At 46.5% G+C, this 18,232-nt stretch overlaps 2 non-coding genes and 1 pseudogene across 2 annotated transcripts; all 3 read left to right on the top strand.

The window, feature by feature from the left end:
- Window positions 1-9,831: 9,831 nt before the first annotated feature.
- Window positions 9,832-9,985, top strand: LOC120987412 (annotated as a pseudogene).
- Window positions 9,986-15,836: 5,851 nt separating this feature from the next.
- Window positions 15,837-15,977, top strand: LOC120987394. Its single transcript, XR_005776009.1, has one exon. It is a non-coding gene; the product is annotated as a U4 spliceosomal RNA (small nuclear RNA).
- A 743-nt stretch (window positions 15,978-16,720) lies between these two features.
- TRNAQ-UUG lies at window positions 16,721-16,793 on the top strand. The gene has a single exon. It is a non-coding gene; the product is annotated as a tRNA-Gln (tRNA).
- The last annotated feature ends 1,439 nt before the right edge of the window (window positions 16,794-18,232 follow it).

Below are 18,232 nucleotides of genomic sequence, written 5' to 3'. Positions count from 1 at the left end.
AGCATGGTTATCTGAACTGTAAAAGGAAGTACTTGGTTTGTTTGAAACCGGATGTTAATATGCCACATGGTGTTAAAAGTATACCCAACACATTTTCTAATTGAGGAGAGAGAGGTTTTTGATTTTTACGATGGACAGATTAGTTTCTGCAGACAATGTAAAGCATATGGGCATATCCAAGCAAATTGTCCTGTAAATGGTCAGTGTTGCAGAAATTGTGGCCAGACTGGGCATGTAGCTAAAGATTGTAAGACTCCTAAGGCATGTGATGTATGTGGGAGTGGTGGACATTTAGCAAAACAATGCTTTGTCTGGAAGAAAGCGAAGCAAACATATGCTGATATTGTTGGAGGTTCTAAGGTTGAAGAAGCAGGAAAAGAGCTTCCTAATGAAAGCAATCAGGAAAACAAGAGTAATGAAAAGGTTTCAGGAGTTTCTGTTATTGTCTCTGGTGGTGGTAAAGGAAAAGTGGAGGGAAAATTTAAGGCGTCGGCTGGTAAAAAGGGGAGCCTTGAAACTGCTAATGAATCTAAAATGGAGACTCAGGTTGTTACTCAAAATGGTGGACAAAAGGTGGAGACAGGGTGTGTGTTTTTGTTTGAAGGAGGCATTTCTAGTGAGGTAGCAGGTAGCGAAGATATATGTCTAGACCCTGTTATTGGAGAAGGTGAAAACATGGAGTGTCAGGAGGAAGGAAGTGAGGATGATGGGATTACGCCAGAGCAGCAGGAATTGCAGAGTGAAGAAGAGGTGGGGGAACTGGATAGCAAAGAAGAAGAGATTGATATTGATGAAGATGTGGTGATTGGTTCCCAAAGAAAGCGTTATAAGACAGGTGGTAGTTGGTCAGGACGGCAGGAAGATACTGTTGATCCTGGAATTTATCATAGTGATAGGGACTCCTCTGAGGGGTCGCCTGATGTTGAGCACAGCTTGAGTAGAAAGATTGGTGGGTATGACAGCAAATCAGAGTCATGATGGATAAGTTTCAGAAAATAATATTTTTTGTGATGATGAGTATTGTTGTAGCCACACTGAACGTGAGGGGAATCTGCTCCAGTGTCAGGAGGGCAGCAGTATTTGATTTTTTGGAGGATGTGCAAGCTGATATTATATGTTTACAGGAATGTGCAATAAGATCCTCTCCTCATGAGAGTGAATGGAGGAAAGGACAGTCCTTTTGGTCAATAGGTCTGGATAATAAAAGTGAAGGAGTTGGTATTTTAATTAGAAGTAGTCATGTTGTTGTTTTAGACTGTAAAATTGTTTTATCTGGGCGTTTTATGATTTTAAACTTGGAGTTTTTAGGACAAAGGATCCGTGTTTTCAACATATATGCTCCTGCTGAGAAACAAGCAAGGTTGCCTTTTTTTGAGACTCTAAAGTTTTATTTGCCTGGCAGAGATTTTACAGTGGTAGCTGGTGATCTTAATTGCATTAGATCTGTCAAAGATAGAGAAGGCGTTGTTGAAGCTAGGGTGGACGCAACCTCAACTGTGCTAAATGATATAATACTAGACTTGCATTACACTGATGTGGGGCTGATGGTGGACACTGAGGAAAGATTCACATATTTTGCAGATAGTGGGCGCTGCAAATCTCGTTTAGATTATGTGTTGGTGTCAGAAGGTGTTAAAGCTTTTCGTTGTTCTCTAATGACGACTTCCTTTTCCGATCATAAGATTGTTTGTGCTGAAATCAGTGTCAATGAATCCATCTTCTTTGGCAAATGAATTTGGAAATTAAATGTTGAATTGTTGAAGGAAGAGGACGTATTAATGGGTTTTAAGCAAGTTTTTGATTCCTGTGTGTACTGTCAGCCAGATTTTAAGAGTTTGCTTGTTTGGTGGGATTGGGCAAAAGAAGAGTTTGCTAAATATTTTAAGAGGGTTGGTTTTAGGAAGGCATAGGAAAAAAAAAGGAAGGATGCTGTTCTTGTATCTGTCATGGTCTTACCTGCTTGCTGCTCTCCTTCGTTTGACATGTGCTGGCGGCCATCTTGGGTCCTGGGTTTCTTGTAGCCTTCCACCCTGCGGCTCCTCCTTCCCCTGGGAGGAGCTGGATGCCTAGCTCATATATATAGGAGGTCTGTGGCTTCAGTTCCTTGCTTGGTCCTCTTGTGTTCACATGCTTCTAAGACTGCTGCTGCTTCTGGTTCCTGATCCTGGCTTCGTCTGACTACCCTGCTGGTTCCTGATCCTGGCTTCGTCTGACTACCCTGCTGGTTCCTGATCCTGGCTTCGTCTGACTACCCTGCTGGTTCCTGATCCTGGCTTCGTCTGACTACCCTTCTGGTTCCTGACCTCTGGCTTCGCAAAGACTCTGCTCGGTTTCACCATCCGTTTGGACTTTTGCTTTACAGCTTTATTTTCAATAAAGCCTTCTTATTTTCACTTATCTCTTGTTGTACGTCTGGTTCATGGTTCCGTGACATTAGGACCAAGCCATGAATTCTGACGGTACAGGGCCATCCTCGCTACCCACGCTGGTTGCCAGACTTGATCAGCAGGATCACCTGTTGGGTCGGTTCGCTGTGGCGTTGCAAACCCTGCTTGAACGCACGGCTCATTTCGCTCCCGTTGCCGATGGGTCGGTTGTCGCTCCTGGGCTCGCTCCTACTGCCGCTCCGGTTGTTGCGCCAGAGTCTACCCCGACACCTGTTGTTGCGCCTGCGGTGTTTCGGGGTATGACCGGTTCTGCCCCTCTTCCACAGCGCTTTGGGGGAGAGCCAACTCAGTGCCGAGGTTTCCTTAACCAGGTGGGCATTTATTTCGAGTTGCTGCCACATGCCTTTCCTACTGAGAGATCAAAGGTGGGCTTCTTGATCTCGCTGCTCTCGGACAAGGCCTTGGCCTGGTCCAGCCCTTTATGGGAGAACAACAATCCGGTGGTTGCCGAGTTTTCCGGTTTTGTTGCTTCTCTTCGGAAGGTATTCGATGTGCCGGCTCGTGCTGCCTCTGCTGCGAAGCTCCTTATGTCCATCAGACAGGGTTCACGATCCGTAGCTGAATACGCCATTGAGTTTCGTACCCTGGCAGCAGAGGTGGGCTGGAATAATGAGGCTCTGGTCGCTGCTTTCTCTCATGGTCTCTCGGATGCCTTGAAGGATGAGGTTGCAGCTAAGGACCTACCAGTTGAGCTCGAGTCTCTTATTTCTTTCCTGATTTTGATTGACTCCAGACTCAGGGAGAGACCTTCCTTTAAGGAGAACCTGCGGAGGTCTTCTAACAGATTGGTGCCTACGTTTGCTGTCCCACCCGTGCCTCCCTCTCCTCCCACGCCTCCTGGGGATGACTTGTCTGGGGGTGAACCCATGCAGCTGGGGTTTGCTCGCCTGTCCGAGGGGGAGAGGGCACTCCGGAGACGCGAGGGCCGATGCATGTACTGTGGTCTTGGTGGGCATTTTCGGTTGGCATGTCCGAACCGTCCGGGAAACGCTCGTACCCTGAGATCCTGTCGGGGGCAGATCTTGGGTGGAGTCTCCTCGTCCCCGGTTTCCCGTGTTGACAAACCACTGATCACTGTTGTCCTCTCCTGGGTCGGGGGCTCGGTGACGACCCAGGCGTTGGTGGACTCTGGTGCTGGTGGTTTGTTCATTGATAGTGTGTTTGCTGCCGCCAATTCCATTCCTCTGCAGGCTCGAGGTTCCCCACTGGCTCTTGAGGCGATAGACGGCAGACCCCTTCTGCCGCCACACGTGACTCATGAGACCCTTCCAGTGGGGATAGCCATTGGTGCCGTTCACAGAGAGTCGGTCTGCCTCCAGGTTATTTCGTCTCCACACTACTCGGTGGTCTTGGGGTACCCCTGGCTCCAGAAGCATAATCCGACTTTCGATTGGAGATCGGTCGAGATCCTCTCGTGGTCACCGCAGTGTGGGGCTAGTTGCATCCATGGGTCTGTCAAGTTGCTGTGTACTTCCTCGGACTCTCTGTTGCCTCCTGAATACGAGGAGTACCGGGATGTATTCGATAAGGTGCGCGCGGTTGCCCTACCTCCGCACCGCCCATACGATTGTGCCATAGAGTTACAATCTGGTGCCGTTCCTCCTCGTGGCAAAGTCTATCCACTGTCGGTAGCGGAGAATGAGGCCATGGAGGAGTACGTGAGGGAGGCGCTTTCACGCGGACACATTCGCAAATCTTCGTCCCCGGCAGGGGCTGGATTTTTCTTTGTGAAAAAGAAGGGTGGTGAGTTGAGGCCTTGCATCGATTACAGGGGTCTCAATCGCATCACGATCAAGAACGCTTACCCGATACCCTTGATTTCCGAGCTGTTCGATCGCCTTAAAGGGGCCACGGTCTTTACCAAACTCGACCTGAGGGCGGCATATAACCTGGTAAGGATCAAGGCGGGCGATGAGTGGAAGACCGCGTTTAACACCAGGACCGGTCATTACGAATCCTTGGTTATGCCCTTTGGGTTGTGCAATGCGCCCGCAGTCTTTCAGGAATTCATCAACGATGTTTTCCGTGACCTGTTGCAGCAGTGTGTGGTAGTCTATTTGGATGACATCTTGGTATATTCTGAATCCATGGAGGCCCACATTCTGGATGTCAGACGAGCGTTGCAACGGTTACGAGAGAACAAGCTGTTCGGTAAGCTTGAGAAATGCGAATTTCACCGATCCCAGGTAACCTTCTTAGGTTACATCATTTCCGCTGAGGGGTTCTCCATGGATCCTGAGAAGGTTTCGGCTGTCTTACAGTGGCCCCAGCCCAGTGGTCTTCGTTCCCTGCAGCGCTTTTTGGGCTTCGCCAATTATTATCGGAAGTTCATCAGGGACTTTTCCATGCTGGCCAAGCCTCTCACGGATCTGACCAGGAAGGGCAGTAATTCCCAGGTCTGGCCGCTCGAGGCCATCCGAGCTTTTGAGGCCCTAAAGTCCGCCTTTGTGTCGGCTCCGATTCTGTCGCATCCCAACCCTGGGTTGCCCTTTGTCCTCGAGGTGGACGCGTCTGAGACGGGAGTAGGCGCCCTTCTGTCTCAGCGTAGAACACCAGAGGGTCCTCTGCTTCCTTGTGGGTTTTACTCCCGGAAACTGTCTTCCGCGGAGTGCAACTATCAGATTGGTGACAGGGAGTTATTGGCCATCGTGCAGGCCCTTAAAGAATGGAGGCACTTGCTCGAGGGTTCGGTGGTTCCGGTTCTCATCCTGACGGACCACAAGAATCTGACCTACCTTTCTGAGGCCAAGAGATTGACACCACGTCAGGCCAGATGGGCTCTGTTCTTGTCACGTTTTAATTACGTGGTCTCCTACCTACCCGGTTCCAAGAACATCAGGGCGGATGCCTTATCACGGCAGTACTCCGAGCTGTCCAGGGAGGAGTCGATTCCGACTTCGGTCATACCTCCGAATCAGATCCTGGCCGCCATTCGCACCAGCCTGACCTCTCCCCTGGGTGAGCAGATTTTGGCGGCTCAATCTGGTGCTCCCTCTGGGAGACCCAACGGCAGATGTTTTGTGCCTGAGGAGTTGCGCACTCGGTTGTTGCGAACCTACCATAACTCCAAGACCGCGGGGCATCCTGGAAAGAATCAGCTGTCCTGGGCTGTTTCACGTCTGTTCTGGTGGCCTTCCCTACGTTCCGACATCGCCGCATATGTAGCGGCATGCTCCGTTTGTGCCCAGAGTAAGTCCCCTCGGCACCTTCCGTTGGGCCTTCTGCAACCCATAGCCACAGGGGAGCGCCCATGGTCACACCTGGGGATGGATTTCATTGTGGACCTCCCTGCATCCCGAGGCCATACGGTCATTCTCATGATTGTGGATCGGTTTTCCAAAATGTGCCACTGTGTTCCTCTCAAGAAGTTACCCTCTGCACAAGAGTTGGCCACGATTTTTGCCAGGGAGGTCTTCCGGTTGCACGGTTTGCCTAAGGAGATTGTGTCGGATCGGGGGAGTCAGTTTGTGTCCAGGTTCTGGCGCGCCTTTTGCTCCCAGTTGGGGATTCATCTCTCCTTCTCCTCGGCCTACCACCCTCAGTCCAATGGGGCCGCAGAACGATCCAATCAGGCCTTGGAGCAATTCCTTCGTTGCTATGTCTCCGATCACCAAGACAATTGGGTTGACCTCCTGCCTTGGGCTGAGTTTGCCAGGAACACGGCGGTGAACTCTTCCTCTGGGACGTCTCCCTTCATGGCCAATTATGGGTTCCAACCTGCCGTGTTACCGGAGGTATTCTCTCCCCAGGATATTCCGGCTGTGGAGGATCACCTTTCCGTCCTACGTGCTTCTTGGGTACAGATCCAGAAGTCCCTTGAGGTCTCTGCGCAGCGCCAGAGACTCCAGGCTGATCGCAGACGAGCGCCTGCTCCTTCCTACCAGGTCGGAGACCGTGTATGGTTGTCCACCCGCAACCTCAACCTTCGAGTGCCCACTCCCAAGCTGGCGCCTCGCTTTGTTGGTCCCTTCCGAGTGCTTCGCAGGGTAAACCCGGTAGCCTATGCCCTTGCGCTTCCTCCTGGCATGCGGATCTCCAACGTGTTTCATGTCTCCCTGTTGAAGCCACTGGTGTGTAATCGTTTCACTTCCTCGGTTCCTCGGCCTCGTCCGGTCCAAGTGGGCAATCGTGAGGAATATGAGGTGAGCAATATCCTGGACTCACGCCTGGTCCGCGGTCGGTTGCAGTTTTTGGTCCATTGGCGTGGTTATGGTCCAGAGGAGCGTTCCTGGGTTCCCTCCGCAGATGTCCATGCTCCTGCCTTGCTCCGAGCCTTCCACGCACGCTTCCCTCAGAAACCGTTTTGTGCTCCGCGGAGGAGGGGCCCTTGAGGGGGAGGTACTGTCATGGTCTTACCTGCTTGCTGCTCTCCTTCGTTTGACATGTGCTGGCGGCCATCTTGGGTCCTGGGTTTCTTGTAGCCTTCCACCCTGCGGCTCCTCCTTCCCCTGGGAGGAGCTGGATGCCTAGCTCATATATATAGGAGGTCTGTGGCTTCAGTTCCTTGCTTGGTCCTCTTGTGTTCACATGCTTCTAAGACTGCTGCTGCTTCTGGTTCCTGATCCTGGCTTCGTCTGACTACCCTGCTGGTTCCTGATCCTGGCTTCGTCTGACTACCCTGCTGGTTCCTGATCCTGGCTTCGTCTGACTACCCTGCTGGTTCCTGATCCTGGCTTCGTCTGACTACCCTTCTGGTTCCTGACCTCTGGCTTCGCAAAGACTCTGCTCGGTTTCACCATCCGTTTGGACTTTTGCTTTACAGCTTTATTTTCAATAAAGCCTTCTTATTTTCACTTATCTCTTGTTGTACGTCTGGTTCATGGTTCCGTGACAGTATCCAAGCTGGAAGCATTATAAAAATTTAGACAGATAGGATTAGAAGTGGATCAAGAAATTTTGCAGATTAAAGAAGAAATAAAGGCAAATCTTAAAAACAGAGGGAAGGATATAGTGTATCAGGCAAAAATACAGCATATGGAAGAAAATGAACAGTGTTCCCGATGTTTTTTAAAAAAGTGTTTTAGACCCAAAGGTTGTTTTAAGTCTGTTTTAACATCAACAGGTGAAGCAACTGGATCTGATATGGTGAATGAGATTACCGGCTTTTATAATAATCTTTTTAGTAATGAAAGTAAAGCTAGCAAAAAAGAAATAGATGACTATTGTATGATTTTAGAAAATAATATCCCTGATGAGAAGATTTGTGTTTTAAATAATGAGGTGCAGGAGGAGGAGGTCAAAAGGGCTGTGGAGAAGATGGCGAGAGGGAAAACTCCAGGCTCGGACGGCCTCCCCGCTGAGTTTTATAACATATGCTGGGATTTTATTGGTAAGGAGGTAGGTAGGGTTGTGCAATATGTTTTTAACACAGCTATTTTATCAAATTCTATGAAAAAAGGTGTTATTACGTTGGTTCATAAGAAGGGGGATAAAAGAGATATCAAAAACTGGCGCCCGATATCCTTGTTAAATAGTGACTACAAAATTGTTACCAAAATCATAGCGGCTAGGATGTCAGAAATGATTGGCTTGATGGTAGGGGAGTATCAGACCTGTGCAGTACCGGGCAGGAGAATTTCTGATAATTTGATGCTTTTAAGGGATATTGTGTATCATACAAATTTGAATAATGGGGTTTTACTGGCTGAATCAATTGATTTTGAGAAGGCATACGATCAGGTTTCTCATAGGTTCATGTTTGCGGCACTTGCACGCTTGGGGATTCCTGAGAAGTTGTTGTTAATTATAAAGGGGCTTTACCAAGGAGCTACCAGTCAGATTTTGATTAATGGTCATGTTGGGGAGAATATTAGGATATTATCTGGTGTGAGGCAGGGATGCCCGCTGTCTCCAATACTATTTATTTGTATTATGGAAGCTCTACTGAAAAATGTGCAGAGGGACAAGTGTGTGGATGGTTTTCTGATCCCTGGTAGTAATGGAGGAACTGTGAAGTCCCTGGGCTATATGGATGATGTGGTTTTTATTTGTAGTTCACAAGCAGATTTAAATAGGGTTAATTTGCATACAAGAATATTTTGTTGTATAGCAGGGATGTCAATTAATTGGAGTAAAACTCAGCTATGTAATTTTGGTAGGCAGGTGGATGTAAAGGTGGAGGGTGTGATCCAAAAGAATGAACTGAAAGTACTGGGGATTGGTTTTAGAAAAGATCTTAAAGGAGAGAGTAGTTACAAAGAGTTGGAAAAGAAAGTGGATATGAAGATACATTTTTGGAAATTGAGAAATTTGTCGCTGAAAGGGAATATATTAATTATAAAGACTGTGATCCTCCCGTTACTACTGTATACAGCAGTGATTTTTCCACCTACACAGTTATGGACTAAAAGAATGACAAGAAAGCTTTTTGTGTTTTTTTGGGGATCAAACATTGAGAAAGTGAAGAGGACAGTTGTAATGAGCAGCAGCAGAATGGGAGGATATGATTTTCCAAACATTGACTTATTTCTAAAAATGCATTATTTTTTAAATGTTTTTAAGACTTTTAAGCGCTCTTTTAGAACGTCTCAAATGTGCAGATATTTAGCAGGATGGCTTTTTATCAAGTGGGGCTGGTGTGGAAAGGATTTGAGGAGACCAATGTCATTTGTACTGCCTTCCTTCTATGTGGTCCTCAAGTTCTTTAATGATCAGTATGAGCTAAGCTCTTTGGGTAACCCTGAGAAAGAGAAAATAATGCAACATTATAAAAGTAAAGAGGTTTTATGTGATGTGCCATTCTGTAATAATGTACAAGCAAGTAAGACGTGGAAACATTTTAATGTTTTTGGTCTAACAAATAGACAAAGAGACATTGTTTGGTTGTTATTACATGGTCGTCTCCCAACCAGAGCATTGTTATATGGTAGAGGGATTCCAGTGACAGATAAATGTCCAAGAGCGGGTTGTAGAGGAATTGAGGACATTCAGCATGCTTTTTGGAGCTGTCCTTTTGCCAGACAATGTTTTAAGATGTTATAAAGAATTTTTATAGCGCTTTTAGGTCTCTCCAATTTTTTATTTGAATGTGTTTTAGTTGGTCAAGATCTTAAAACCCCAAAAGACTCACGTATTTATTGGATTATTTTTAGTATTTTTAAAGAAGTTTTATGGGATATGAGAAATCTTCTAGTTTTTAAGCATTTGTCTCTTTCTCCTGAAGATTGTAGAAGGATTTTTTTATCAAGATTATTTACAGTTTATCTGGTTGACAAGAAAAGAAATGGAGAAGATAAGGCAGAGGATATTTGGAAGATTACGCAATGGAAAGGACTTCTTTGAGGTATCTTGACTAACAATTTTGGTTTAGGAATTTCCCGATGATGTTTTTTAAGGCCTCGATTTTGTGATTAATTTTGCTTGAAATGATGTGTGATTATCGAGTGTCTTTGAACTGAGGAAAAGAAAAAAAAAAGAAAGAAAAAAAAAATAAAAAATCCGAGGCGTGATTATTGCTAGTTGAAAACTTTTCTCAATACCCCGCCATGATGACTTGAAATACAGTCAGCATTGGCAATTTTTGATAGTCTCTGAGGAGACTGGATTATGCTGTGAAAACTAGAGAACTTGCTTGAGAAGCCTACTTTAGTAATTTATGCCTGTCATTGTGTATGACTACTTTATGGTACTTTTGTCTGTTTGGGTGTCCAATTTCCCGTTGCATTGTTATAGGCATCCTAACGTCTCTACCAACTATCATATCAGCATGTTAAATGGTTATTAGAGATGTCGCGAATATAAAATTTTCCGTTCGCAAACGGCGAACGCGAATTTTTGCAAATGTTCGCGAACGGGCGAACCGCCATTGACTTCAATAGGCAGGCGAATTTTAAAACCCACAGGGACTCTTTCTAGCCACAGTAGTGATGAAAAAGTTGTTTCAAGAGGACTAACACCTGGACTGTGGCATGCGGGAGGGGTATCCATGGCAAAACTCCCATGGAAAATTACATAGTTGACGCTCCTCTTATTGATGGCATGGTCCGCCGCATCGCTGCCGTTCACTTCTGTCTTCGGCGCAGACGCAGTGAGTGAATGATGCGATCCTGGTGCCGGATTCCTCACTGCGCCTGCGCCGACTACGTCACAGTGAGGAAGCCGGCATCAGGAGAGCGGCCTTCACTCACTGCGCCTGTGCCTAAGACAGAAGTGAACGGCGCAGGCGTGGGATTTCGGCAGCGATGCGGCGGACCGTGCCATCAATCAAGAGGAGCTGGGCGGGCACAACACTGGACCTGGGCAGCATAATGGGTGAGTGGACGGAGCCTCTAGGTGCTCATTTTACACCCACATAGCACCTAGAGGCTCATTAGCATATAATAAAAGTGCTTTTTTAACAAAAACGGCTGCAGGGACTAACGTTAAAAAAAATACTGTTATGTAGTGCTGACATTAGCGCATCACTAATGTCAGTCAGCTACATAACAGTATTTCTTGTGGTAGAAACCCTTTAAAACATCCAGTGTGTGTATACGATCAGGTATGATGTTGTATCGATCAGGTAGTGTAAGGGTTACGCCCGCTTCACAGACATTGACAGACCAAACTCCCCTTTTAATGCACTGCAAACAACCGCAAACAGTCCATTTGCCCAACCGCAAACTCCCCATTTGCACAAGGTTGGATACCAAGCTAGCCATGTCTCGTTGATGTCATTGAAGGTTTCTTCCTCCACCCAGCCACGTACAACACCAAGGGTCCCCGAAAGGTGAATTGAATTGAATCCACGGTCACTGCGTCTGCACTGTGCAATTTACTGTCACACCCGATATGAGTGGTATTTTCTGTAGTACTATTCTCATCAGTTTAATCCCTGTTACGTCCCCAATCCGGGGTCCATTTATTGAATAGATTTTTCGAACGGAGAGATGGTTAAAAAAACGCTGGCTCCCTCCCCTTTGTTTTAATCCACGGTCACTGCGTCTGCGCCGTGCAATTTACTGTCACACCCGATATGAGTGGTATTTTCTGTAGTACTATTCTCATCAGTTTAATCCCTGTTACGTCCCATATCAGGGATTGCCTTTTGTGAAAAAAATTTTAGGCCGGGTACCTTCGACTGCCCTCACAGTGACAGACCAAACTCTCATACACCAAACTGAATTGATTTTAGGAACCGGGAGATGGAAAAAGCAGCTTGGTCGGTCCTCTTACTCCCAAGTTGGGGCACTGCGCGTGCACGGAGCAATGTGCTGTGACACCCTATATGAGTGGTGTCTTAACTAGTACTATTCCTATCAGTTTAATCCCTGTTACGTCCCATATCCGGGGACGTGTGTCGAATTGATTAACCATTGTCGAATTAACGAACCATTACGACATCCTGAAATAATTTAGTTCTGAGCTTTGTACTTGCTTTGTATTGGAATTGATGGGGATTTTTTAAATTGTCTGCATTATTTCTAATAAACTATTAAGAGACTTTACTATGATTTTTTTATTTTATGTATTAAAAAACCATACAACTTGAAAAAAAAAAAGAAAATGAATGTTTTTTCTATGAAAAATTATCCAGCCGATCGCTTTTGGTCTGATCATAATGAAGCAACGGCCTTATCATCTGGGGTGTGGCAACATTGCCAACACACTCATAGAGGTGATGATCGCTTCATTGTGATACGCAAGCCCCTTCACCACGACAATGTAACGATCACGAAGGGGAATTGACACATGTATGTGCCTTTTTTTTTTGTTTTGTTTTTGCAGCCACAGTGCAGCACCAGAGGCCAGAAAAATTAGGCATGTACACATGCCTGAAAAATAATGGTATTGTTGCAGCCGCTGTTGTAGCAGCGGCCGGAAAAATTTATGTTTTCCAGGCAGAAAGGTGACTAAAACATTGCGGCTTGAACCCTAGTTGGTGGCGGAGAATTCACGAAAGTCATCCGGTATGCAGACATTAAATACAGCGGTGTGGGGACCATTTTAAGGCCAAGGCATGTCATCAGACCTTTTGTTAGTCAAACGTATCCCCCACTGTTAGTCCCTTCGGGATCCATGCCTCATTCATCTTAATAAAGGTGAGGTAATCAACACTTTTTTGACCGAGGCGACTTCTCTTGTCAATGACAATGCCTCCTGCTGCACTGAAGGTCCTTTCTGACAGGACACTTGAAGAGGGGCAGGCCAGAAGTTCTATCGCAAACTGGGATAGCTCAGGCCACAGGTCCAGCCTGCACACCCAGTAGTCAAGGGGTTCATCGCTCCTCAGAGTGTCGATATCTGCAGTTAAGGCGAGGTAGTCTGCTACCTGTCGGTCGAGTCGTTCTCTAAGGCTGGATCCCAAAGGGCTGTGGCGATGTGTAGGACTGAAAAAGCTCTGCATGTCCTCCATCAACAACACATCTGTAAAGCGCCTTGTCCTTGCCGCCGTGGTCGTGGTAGGAGTAGGCGGTCGAACATTAGGAGTGTTGAATTCCAACGTGTCGGGCTGTCGCAAATCAAGCGCCTCACTGGCATGTTGTTTCGCTGCTGGATATGTGAAAAGTGCGCCATGGCCATGTAGGAACGCCTGAAATGGCCACACACCTTCCTGGCCTGCTTGAGGACGTCCTGTAAGCCTGGGTACTTAGACACAAAGCGTTGTACGATGAGATTCAACACATGTGCCATGCACGTCACATGTGACAACTTGTCCAAATTCAATGCCGCCAACAAATTGCTTCCATTGTCACACACCACTTTGCCAATCTCCAGTTGGTGCGGGGTCAGCCACTGATCCACCTGTGCGTTCAGGGCGGACAGGAGTGCTGGTCCGGTGTGGCTCTCTGCTTTAAGGCAAGTCAACCCCAAGACAGCGTGACACTGTCGTATCCGGGATGTGGAATAGCCCCTGGGGAGCTGGGGGGATTCAGTTGATGTGCAGCCAGACGCCGCAGCAGAAGAGGACTCAGCCGAGGAGGTTATGGAAGAGGATGGAGTAGGAGGAGTAGAGGAGGTGGCAGTTGGCCTGCCTGCATCGTGGAGGTGTCACCAACTCCGCTGCAGAGCCACGCATTCCATGCTTGTTAGCCGTCAGCAGGTTGACCCAATGCGCAGTGTAGGTGATATACCTGCCCTGACCGTGCTTTGCAGACCAGGTATCAGTGGTCAGATGGACCCTTGCCCCAACACTGTATGCCAGAGATGCCATGACTTCCTTTTCAATTTCAGAGTAGAGGTTTGGGATTGCCTTTTTAAAAATAAAAAAATTCATCCGGGTACCTTCGACTGTGGTGTCCCAATAGCTACAAATTTTTTGAAGGCCTCAGACTCCACCAGCTGGTATGGTAAAAGCTGGCGGGCTAAGGGTTCCGTCAAGCCAGTTGTCAGACGCCGGGCAAGGGGGTGACTTTGTGACATTGGCTTCTTACGCTCAAACATGTCCTTGACAGACACCTGACTGTGGGCAGATGAGCAGGAACTGCTCAAGGCGAGAGACGGAGTGGCGGATGGTTGAGAGGGGGCAAGGAGGACAGCAGTGGATGACGTGGCTGAAGATGCTGGACCAGGAGAAGGATGGCTGCTTTGAGTTTGTGTGCTGCTTGTAATTTATGTGTTGATCCCATAGGCGTTTGTGATGTGCGATCATGTGCCTTCGCAAAGCAGTTGTACCGAGGTGGGTGTTGGACTTCCCTTGACTCAGTTTCTTTTGGCACAGGTTGCAAATGGCATTGCTGTTATCAGAGGCAGACACACAAAAAAAATGCCACACTGCTGAGCTTTGCAATGACGGCATTCTGGTGGTGGCAACAGCATGCGTTGATTGGCGTGCTGTCTGCCTGACCCCGGGTGCCGATACATGCTGTCTGACTGTGCCACTAGCTCCTTGCGACGACCTCCCCCTGCTTCCAACTCGTCTCCTCCTTCTCTCTGTCTCCCCTTCTGAACTTTCCCCCTCCTCTTCTTCTCTTCGAGCAGGCACCCACGTGGCATCCACGGACACATCGTCATCATCAACCACTTCACTTGTATCTGACACCTCAGCAAAGGAAGCAGCAGCGGGTACAACATCATCATCATCACACTGTACGTCCATGTGTGTAATCCTGCCTGACTGAGACATATCCCTGTTATCTTCATCCTCTGGCAATAATGGTTGCACATCACTAATTTCATCCAACTGATGTGTAAATAACTCCTCTGACAGATCAAGTGAAGTGGCAGTGGTGGCTGTGGTGGTAGTGGTGGTGGTGGCGGCGGGCGGAAGAGTGGTAACTTGAGAGCAGGTGACCGAAGCTGAGCTGGAGGAGGATGGTGCATCAAGGTTCTTAGCGGAAGCTGTTGAAGATTGGGTGTCCTGTGTAAGCCAGTCAACTATTTTCTCTGAATTTTTCAGGTTCAGGGTACGTGGCCTCTGAACACTGGGCATTATTCCAGGGCCAGTGGAAATCACAGCACCACGACGGCCCCTGCGGGTGGCCTGCCTCTGCCTGTCATTTTTTTTTAGATAAGTGGTACTATGCGTGCAAGGTACTGTGCCACCCTATATAAGTGGTTGGCAGTGGGCACAGTACAGTCTGTGTGGGCCTGACACACACTGGCTTGCAACTGTGATTATATTTATTACAGAGAAATAATAAATTGACTTTAGTTTTATCTGCAAGGTATTGTGACACCCTGTAACGGTATGAGTGGCCTGCCCAGTGGCCACAGTACAGTCTGTGAGCCTGCAGCCTCTCACTGTCTGGCAATTGCGATTATATCACAGAGAAAAAATAAATTGGCTTTTTTTTATCTGCCAGGTATTGTGAGTGTGACACCCTGTAACGGTATGAGTGGTGGCCTGGCCAGTGGACACAGTACAGTCTGTGAGCCTGCAGCTTCTCACACACGGGCAGACAACTGCAATATATATATATATATATGGAGAAAAAAAAAAAGCAGACTGATGTACCAGCCCTAAAAAGGGCTTTTTGGGGTCCTGTCAGGATGCTGTCCTTACAGCAGATGAGTCTGTGGACACAAAACACTGCCCTAGCTAACGCTTTCCCTATTAAATCAGCAGCAGCACTGTCCCTCCTCTCACTAAGAATGCAGCTTCCGAATGAATCTAAAATGGATGCTGTCCAGGAGGTGGGAGGGTCTGGGAGTGAGGGACTGCTGCTGATTGGCTGGAATGTGTCTGCTGACTGTGAGGTACAGGGTCAAAGTTTACACAATGATGACGAATAGGGGGCGTACCGAACATCGCATATGTTCGCTCGCCGCGGCGAACGCGAACAAGCTATGTTCGCCGGGAACTATTCGGCGGCGAACTATTCGAGACATCACTAATGGTTATAAGGGTGCACTCACAGGTGGAATCTTTAGACTCCGGGTTTTGCCCTTAGATCTGCCAAGAACTTGCTGCTGATAGGGTGCCATGGCCAGAGAGGGTGATTACAAGCTCAAAAGTTCACGTAGAATCTCAGCTTTGCGCAGTGGCAGTATCATAGCCCATGAGGTTTATCCGAGGCGTGATTATTGCTAGTTGACAACTTTTCCCAATACCCCGCCATGATGACTTGAAATACAGTCAGCATTGGCAATTTTTGATAGTCTCTGAGGAGACTGGATTATGTTGTGAAAACTAGAGAACTTGCTTGAGAAGTCTACCTAAGTAATTTATGCCTGTCATTGTGTATGACTACTTTATGGTACTTTTGTCCATTTGGGTGTCCAATTTCCCGTTGCATTGTTATAGGCATCCTAACGTCTCTACCAACTATACTATCAGCGCGTTAAATAGTTATAAGGGTGCACTCACAGGTGGCATCTTTAGACTCCGGGTTTTGCCCTCAGATCTGCCAAGAACTTGCTGCTGATAGGGTGTCATGGCCAGAGAGGGTGATTACAAGCTCAAAAGTTCACGTAAATCCAGTTCAATAATTTGCCGTAGAAAGCGACGTCGTCTATATATCTTCTCCGTGACTTCAACAGCAGATTGATAAAGGTTTTACTGAGCTATAATTACCTGCTTTTTTACAAAACTTCAGACAGAGGTTAATATAAGATCTGGAAAAAGTGGTGCTGGAGGGCTAGAACCACTATGCTGCCCAACATGTTCTGACAGGTTAGTCACAGTTTGTATATCAAACTGGGGGCAGTGTTCTGTTCTAGATCTCGAACCCCTATTTGTAATTGACATGCTCCTCAGCTGATTTCCTGGTGCTATCACCAGAAAGTCACTGGTAATGTAATCCCCTAATACATATGTGAAAGTTACCTTTATAATTCTAGGAAGCAGGTACTAGTGCACGGTAAGGTAAAAGGTGGACCTATAAAAAGAAGGGAAAATCTTGACTTTAATCACTCTCCGGATAGCTCAGTTGGTAGAGCATCAAACTTTGAATCTGAGGGTCCAGGGTTCAAGTCCCTATTTGGGTGTCAGCTTTTAGGATAAGGAATTAAACATTAAAAAAAAAAAACTCCAACATGTTATTGCCATGAAAGTAAGGTATATGAGGCCTTTCTGCCGTTCAGCTATTTGAGGAGACCTTGGCACTCCAGTTAGTGATTTGGCCTCCTCACAGCATACCAAGCACAGCGCTGTACATTATATAGTGGCTGTGCTTGGTATTGCATTCACTTCACTGTGCCATGTGATTAATGAATAACACTGGCCTAGGAAGAGGCCAATGCGCTCTCCTATAAGACCCCTACAAGTAAAAATTTGTTGTTATTTAATTCCACATTCAATTTGTTTTCCCTAAAGAAAAGGTACTGAAATAAAATGGAGAAAAATGCCATTATTTCAACATGTTGCTTGAAAAAAAAAAAAAAGTGCAGAAAAATGTCTGTTTTTAACCTCAATTGGCCAAAGCCACTGTCTGTCCCATGAGTGCTGCCCTTACGGATGAGGCTATACTGTGTTCTGTCTGCATCTTTTGTGGCAACATTGAAGTAAATGGGTCCTCATCCGTCCCGCGAAAAATGCAGATCAGATCCAGAAAATAAGTTGTGTGCATGAGCCCTTAGGTGCATTTTATTTGGATTTTATGTGATAGACCAAGTATGTAGCAAGTATATGTGAAGTGAAAAGAAAATGATACATAAGTTTTCAAAATTTTTAATGAATAAATATCTGAAAAGTGTGGCATGCATTTGTATTCAGCCCCCTGTACTCTGATACACCTAAATAAAATCTAATGTGACCAAATACCTTCAGAAGTCACCTAATTAGTAAATAGGGTACACTTGCTTGTAATTTGTTCTCAATTTAACTACAGCTGTTCTGTGAAGGCCTCAGAGGTTTGTTAGATATCATTAGTGATCAAACAGCATCATGAAAACCAATAAAAACACCAGGCAGGTCAGTGATAAAGTTGTGGAGAAGTGTAAAGCAGGGTTAGTTTATAAAAAATATCCCAAGCTCTGAACATCCAGTGTTCTATCCATTATCTGAAAATGAAATGAGTATGACACTAATGTAAACCTACCAAGATATGGCCGTCCACCTAAACTGACAGCCCAGGCAAAGAAAGAGAAACAGCCAAAAGGCCCATGGTCACTCTGGAAGAGCTGCAGAGATCCACAGCTCAGGTAGGAGAATCTGTCCACAGGACAACTATAAGTTGTGTATTCCACAAATCCAGCCTTTATGGAAAGTGGAAAGAAGAAAGACATTTTTGAAAGCAAGCCATAAGAAGTAACATTTGCATTTTTCCACAAGTCATGCAGGGGACACAGCAAACATGTAGTGGAAGGTGCTCTGGTCAGATAAGACCAAATTAAACTTTTTGGCCTAAATGCAAAATGCAATGTGTGGAAAAAAACAAATATTGCACTTCTCCCTAAACACACCGGGCCCCAGGGGCGATATGTGT

The sequence above is a fragment of the Bufo bufo genome, chromosome 1 (genome assembly GCF_905171765.1).
Source record: "Bufo bufo chromosome 1, aBufBuf1.1, whole genome shotgun sequence".
Taxonomy (NCBI): Eukaryota; Metazoa; Chordata; class Amphibia; order Anura; family Bufonidae; genus Bufo; species Bufo bufo.
The sequence above is the reverse complement of the archived record's forward strand: the minus strand, read 5'-3'. Positions and strand labels throughout refer to the sequence as shown.